This window comes from Tursiops truncatus, chromosome 11 (assembly GCF_011762595.2).
Source record: "Tursiops truncatus isolate mTurTru1 chromosome 11, mTurTru1.mat.Y, whole genome shotgun sequence".
Taxonomy (NCBI): Eukaryota; Metazoa; Chordata; class Mammalia; order Artiodactyla; family Delphinidae; genus Tursiops; species Tursiops truncatus.
The window spans coordinates 59134084-59141037 of record NC_047044.1 but is presented as its reverse complement, the minus strand read 5'-3'; the positions used below and the strand labels follow the sequence as shown (position 1 = coordinate 59141037).

Below are 6954 nucleotides of genomic sequence, written 5' to 3'. Positions count from 1 at the left end.
TCTTCTGATGTTATTTTAAGGAATGTCAAATGTTTAAACCCAAAGGTCATTTTCTTTTTGAAGCCTTCTCCTAACCTCTGCCTAGGATTAAGTTCTTATGTTTTCTTATAACCTCCTCTCCTCCCAGCACTTAAACTGTGTGTCATACCAGTTGTTCTCAGAGTGTGATCTCCAGACCAGCAGCATCAGCGTCACTTGGGAACATGAGAAAAATGCAGATTCTTGGGCCTTACTACTGAAGCAGAAACTCAGGGGTAAGATGCCCTACAATCTTTGTTTTAATAAGCCCTCCAAGTGATTTTGATACCCACTGAAGTTTGAGAACTGTTGCCTTATATTAACTATAGTTGTCAACATTGTTCCCTCATAATGGACGAAGCCCACTCTAGTTCTTTTTTTTTAAATAAATTTCTTTATTTTTATTTATTTTTGGCTGCATTGGGTCTTAGTTGTTGCACGCAGGCTTTCTCTAGCTGTGGCGAGCAGGGGCTTCTCATAGTGGTGGCTTCTCTTGTTGCGGAGCACAGCCTCTAGGTGCGCAGGCTTCAGTAGTTGTGGCACGTGGGCTCAGTAGTTGTGACTCGCAGGCTCAGTAGTTGTGGCACACAGGCTTAGTTGCTCTGCAGCATGTGGGATCTTCCCGGACCAGGGCTCAAACCCGTGTCCCCTGCATTGGCAGGTGGATTCTTAACCACTGTGCCACCAGAGAAGCCCCTACTATAGTTCTTAACATAGTGTCCCAAACTTAGTCGATACTTGATTATTTGACTTGAGAGCACAGGTATATTTTGTCAGGGGCTGCAGCAACTGTAAGACATCATCTGTCTTGTAAGAGAATACGTGGGAGGAAGAGACTAAACTATTTGAGGTTGTTTTCTTTCTCTTTTTTATACCACAGCTGCTTGGAAAGCCTGAACAAAAAGGCCCATAAAGTGTGGACCAACAAAAGGATAAAAGATGCGGAACCAATGAGATACGTTTTGGTACGTATCTAGGACGTGAGTAATGCGCCTTAGCAATTTTTCCCCCATAGTTCATACTGTGAATGTAAGAGTAGAAACCCTAAAACCCGATTTTAGGGACGAAACTTAATAGCCAGAAAGTCTTATTACTGTTACACAAACATAATTTAAATCACCTCGATAGAACTTTTCTGTGAAGATGAGTGAACCTGGTTACCAAGGGTTTTGAAAGGTTGATTTTTTTTCAGTATAAATATTTAGCCCAGAGTACTGAATCTCTTTTTACTACACCTTGGGTATAAAGTGTAGATTCTCCACATTCAGTAGCTTTGATTTTGTATGGGCATAGGACTTGTACATAGTAAGATCATGCCTCTCCTAAAGCGTGCTATAGTTTAATAGTAATAAATCAGAATGAAAGGAGGTTAAAAGGAGACATAAGCCACCTGTTATGGGAGCCTGGGGAAATAGTTAGGACTTTGGGGAGTCTAGGCAAGCTTCGAGGCAATTATTTTTAAACTTTGCTTTTTTTACAAAGTATTTTTCCATAAGTTAATTTGGTCTTTTTGAAGCTTTGACCAAATGTTATGTTAGAAACCAAGAAAAGTGATTCTATTGTGCTTTTATCCAAGGGACTCAAAACCTCTTAAAGCAAGATTTGAGTAAATCTGGCACCCATGTTTTGAATGATACAACTGCCTAATAAGTGATGACTTATTAGGATAGTTGACTCGGTTTGTCTGGCTGTTATCCCAGGATAATTATTGTTCCCCCTTTCAAGCTCAAGAGTATCCTGGTTTGGAGGAAAAATTATATGGTCCCCCAGTTAAGACTGCATGCTCTTTTAGGGGAAGATTCCATATAGCTAAAATATGATAAAGGAAGACATTTTTATCTTTTAGGGCCATTTTTCCTGGGAAACAACCTTTTGTTTTTATATAGTCTGGTGTTAATATACCAAAGTATAATTTTAAAAATTCAAAATATGTGTAAGGTCTTAGTCAAGAGATAAAAGTAAATCTTGTTTATATTCTGTAAAGCTAAGTGAGAAAGTCAGTAGCCCCCTACCCCCTCCACTTTGTACCAAATATACTGGAATGTGCTAGATGCTAAAAGTGTCTAGTGTTCTCTGTTCTCCCTTCTCTTTTAGCGGAAGAAAAAAAAAAGATCATTTGAAAAGGATCTAGAAAATACTTAGGTAGGGATAGGACTCTTTAAGTCTAAATATACCTGGACTAGTCAGTAAACTAGCAAAACCCCAAACTCATTATTTTAAAAGGATTAGCTAGCTGCAATAAAAATTGCAGGTTAAGAGGAACTAATTTTGGCCTGTTTTAAATTGGGTCTTGGTTCAGTTTAAGCACCAAGTGTTTGAATACCTCCTAGATGCACAGCACTAGGCTAATGAGGTAGCAAATATAAAGCAGTATGTGATTCTGCCTTCCTTCACGAAGGTTTGTGGTTTGGTTGAGGTCGGAGACAGGGAAGGTTTAAATGAGGTGACGATTAAGAATTGGACTTAAAAAAAGCTAGAACAGGGATTTGAATAGTTGAAGGGCAAGGGGTGACATTTTAAAACGAACCAAGTGAAAAAGAATAAAACATATTTAACATGGATGTAAACGGACTTCTGCAGAGTTAGGAAGGTAGATTTGGAGCCATGTTTCAAACTCAGCTTGTCATAAAAACTATATCCTTTAAGCATGGAAGATTCGTATGGAGAATTGATTGAAGAAGGTTGATATGATGGTCATACAGTAAATGACTCGGAGGTAGGAGAAAAAGGTTGGGGGATAAAGAACCTAACTAAGGAATAGCATTATAGACCACATGGTGACTGTATTTCCCCTACAAAGAGAAATAGGCAAATCAGCCCTCCAGCCCTTTAGTTGAAATATGAGGATATGACAGCAAGGAAGAATAAAAAACCAAAGGAAGCTTGTCATAGGAAAAATACCCTTCATTTAAATAAATAAAAACATGTTAAGATGCCAACAGTGACAAGAGTTGTTACCTATAACTTGACAGTAAAGATTTCCCCAAAGTTTTAAAAAAAGACTTAATAAATCTTCCATCTGCTGGCTCTTTAACCTACAACTTCCCCATCAGTTCTTCTTACCTAAGGATAGAAAGAGAACATTGAGGCAGTGCCATTTTGATAGCAAGCGTTTTTATGGAAGACCTAAGCTTGATGTGTGTTAATAGCATTTCAAATAGAGTTCTAGACAGCTCTTTCTCCAGTCTGATTTAAAGCCATCAGGACTTTCCCTGCATTCTATTGTGAGAGGAGGAGGACTTTGAATAGAAAACGTTTATTTTTATTTATGTATTTATTTATTTTTTGAAAGTGTTTATTTTTAAAGAAGAAAATCTTGTCTAAGAATCTTTAAAGATTTAGAATACAATGTTAGTGATATTAGTTAAAACTATGTTAATATAAAAAACTATGTTAATATATATTAAAACTGTGATGTTAAAAAAGTTATTCTACCTTTTCTCCAGGACTTATGGTTGTTAGGATGTTTATCATCCATAGTCTCTTTTTTTATGTCTCTTGAATCGCTGTAGAAGATGACCAAAGGAGGAAAGTTAGCTGGAAATCAGAACTAGAGAATTAGTCTAGATAACCAGTTCTAGGAGATTAAAATTACTTTAACAAAAATAGTTGATGCTACTACATGTCAGGGTAGGAATTACTGGTTTTGTGCTAGCATCTCTTTTATATAGTTCCTTTGCACCTTCCCTCCCCACTGTGTATCCAGTGGGTAGCTCCACTGAGGGCTCCTCTAGCTCTTGGCTGTGCCCTTGAAGTTTGTGTGGTTGGGGATCCTGCCCATGTATAGTATACTAGCTCTTTCCCCTTTGTAGCTTTAGGAATTGGGGTTTTTTTCCTTGAAAATCTTACACAGAATTGAGAACCTTGTGTAATCAAGTCCTTGATGGATTAAAGTCCTAAGTGGAGCCTTAGGAAAGGAATGGAAATACTCAGAGCCCATGAATACAGCTCTTTTAAAATTTGTAATTGAAGCTTAGGCATCTGCCATGCCTGTGATCTAGTGGCCATTCTCCTAAGGTATTAAAGGTATTCCACTCTCTATTCCAATAACTTCTATAGGATGATTTATCTTACCTTTCACAAACCAGCATTTTTGGAGCAAATGTCTTAAGGACAAATGAAGGAGAATGATGTGTGTTATCTAGAAAGAAAGAAATCAGGATGAAGTAACACAAGTACTAAGCATTTTTACATTATTGCAGAGAAGGCTAGCTGGCAGGAGATTTGAGTCTCCCTTCCATAGCTGTTGCTGGGAAGTGACATTTCTGCCTCCCTGACATAGGTATGGTCTTGTTACTAGTTTTTGCCAATGGGATGTGAGTAGAAATATTCTCTTGTGGGCTGAGGTGGTTATGAGGTAGCTGTACTTTCTCCCTTCTCTTTTTGTGGCAGCTTGGGTAGCCAGGTGTGGGAGGTGACAGTCAAAAGTCAAAGAGCCTCTGTTCTTGAATCACCACTCCTACCAAATACTTGCACTGGATTGTATACAAGGGAACTTCTGTTGTGTTAAATCATGACATTTAACACAGTTTGGACTTTATCTGTTAAAGGGGCTTGCATTGCTCTAACACATACATACATCTTTATTTAATGTTAATCTACCTTATGAGGTGGATATTATTCCTTTTATGGATGAGGAAGATGTGTTTGAGAAGTAACTTGAGGCCAGAGCAGATAGTTGAACCTAGATCTGACTGAAAAGCGAGTGAATTCTCCAATATAACATGCTGCATCTTAGCGAAAGGATATCACTTGAGATAGGATAGATCCTAATCTTTCAGATTACAAGTAAAAAATTACTTCTATGGAAAGTGACTGGGTATTGGTAAGATAAGAATCTTTTAACTGTTACAAGTGAATTTAGATTTAATTAGACTCCTTTTTACTGGGCTGCCTCTCCAGAGAGAGATGAAATTCTGAGATTTACTCTTTTGATTGCTTTGGTGAAGGATTTTGTGGGAGTAGTATTAAGACTAATTACTGCAGGGCTTCTGTACTTACTAGCTATAGAGGACTTAGGGTCCAGGCCTTCACTTAGGACTGTGTTCACTGTCTCACCCTTGCTTACCTACATTCCAGACATCAGGGTCAGGAATCTGATTGGCGGCATCAGAAAATTTTTCACTTGGTTCCAAACTTGGAGAAGTAACCTTTGGAAGATTAAATGGCTCTGAAATAAAGCAGACCAGAAGTTATAGAAGCAGAGTGGAAACTTCTTTTTGTTTTTCATTCCTCATTTGGCTAAGGTGTCCATAGCTATGAGATATGGAGGGTGGGGGGGCAATAGAACTCGACTCCACTTATCTGTCCCCCAAATGAAAAACTTGCTGTCATCTATAGCAGTTCAGTTCTATTGACACAGTTAGCCTCATGTTCTTTGAGCCTTTTGATTGGGACCACAAGACAAGCATTATATTTGCAGTTAGCCATCTTTTTTAGTTTTCTTTGGATTTTTCTAAAAGGAAGAAGTTCTTGTTAAATGGCTATTAGGTTTTGCCTGTATTCTACCCTCCATTCCTTTCTGGAAATGCTGAAGACATACAATGTTCCAACATTAAGAACTTGCAGGTACTATGTATACTCAGAAGTTTTTTTTTTTTAATTTCTTTCTTTCTTTATTGATTTTTGGCTGCCTTGGGTCTTCGTTGCTGTGCCCGGACTTTCTCTAGTTGCGGCGAGCGGGGGCTACTCTTCATTGTGGTGCACAGGCTTCTCATTGAGGTGGCTTCTCTTGCTGTGGAGCACGGTCTCTAGGCATGCGGGCTTCAGTAGTTGTGACACGCAGGCTCAGTAGTTGTGGCTTGCGGGCTCTAGAGTGCAGGTTCAGTAGTTATAGCACATGGGCCTAGTTTCTCCGCGGCATGTGGGATCTTCCCGGACCAGGGCTCAAACCTGTGTCCCCTGCATTGGCAGGTGGATTCTTAACCACTGCGCCACCAGGGAAGTCCTGTTCTTTTATTTATTTATTTATTTATTTTTGGCTGCGCTGGGTCTTCATTGCTGCGCGCAGGCTTTCTCTGGTTGCTGCGAGCGGGGGCTACTCTTCATTGTGGTGTGCGGGCTTCTCATTGTGGTGGCTTCTCTTGTTGCGGAGCACGGGCTCTAGGCGTATGGGCTTCATTAGTTGTGGCATGTGGGCTCAGTAGTTGTGGCTCGCAGGCTCTAGAGCACAGGCTCAGTAGTTGTGGCACACGGGCTTAGTTGCTCTGTGGCATGTGGAATCTTCCCGGACCAGGGCTCAAACCCGTGTCCACTGCATTGGCAGGCGGATTCTTAACCACTGCGCCACCAGGGAAGCCCCCTGTTCTTTTTTTTTTTAAAGGGTCTTTAACCTTTTATATTCTGAGCTTAGTTTTCTCCTTCCAGTGACTTAAGAGTTATCAGGAAAACTCACCTTTCTACATGATGCCAGGTGGTACTGTAACCTGCTGACTGACATCCTGTGGTTTGGGTCATAAGGACATATTTCCAAGACTTCTAGCTCCATGAGCCCTAAATAGCAGGAGCCATGGGTTGGCAAAGAAAATACTGACATTTAGGATCAAGTAATGTTGACATAGGTCTATTTTCTGTTCTCAGAGAAAGCGTAGTGTGAAAGATGTGGGTGTCTCAAGTTTTACCTATGAAAGTTTTGGATAACTAAACAATAGTCTAGCCAGTTAGATAGTAGGATAATAGGATAAATTCACTGTTTATCTGCCTCGGAAGGCCAAAAATTAGTATTTGTACATATTATATAGCTTGTTTTAGATAGTTTTTTTTGCCCTTCATTAGTGTGTTAAATAAACAGGTAGGATTCCTTGGAAAATTCACAGTACTGGGGTAAGGTGAAGTTTAACACCATAAGCTTGAGTGCTGGAGAAAGCAAGGGCTGGGGCAGCCGGTTCTTTCACTGTTCAGCACTGCCCCCTTCCATCTCTCTGCCAAACCTGTCTA

General features: G+C 39.8%; 1 pseudogene; it reads right to left on the bottom strand.

The window, feature by feature from the left end:
- Positions 1 to 3067: 3067 nt before the first annotated feature.
- LOC101321125 (gametocyte-specific factor 1-like) lies at positions 3068 to 6505 on the bottom strand (annotated as a pseudogene).
- Between the last annotated feature and the right edge of the window lie 449 nt (positions 6506 to 6954).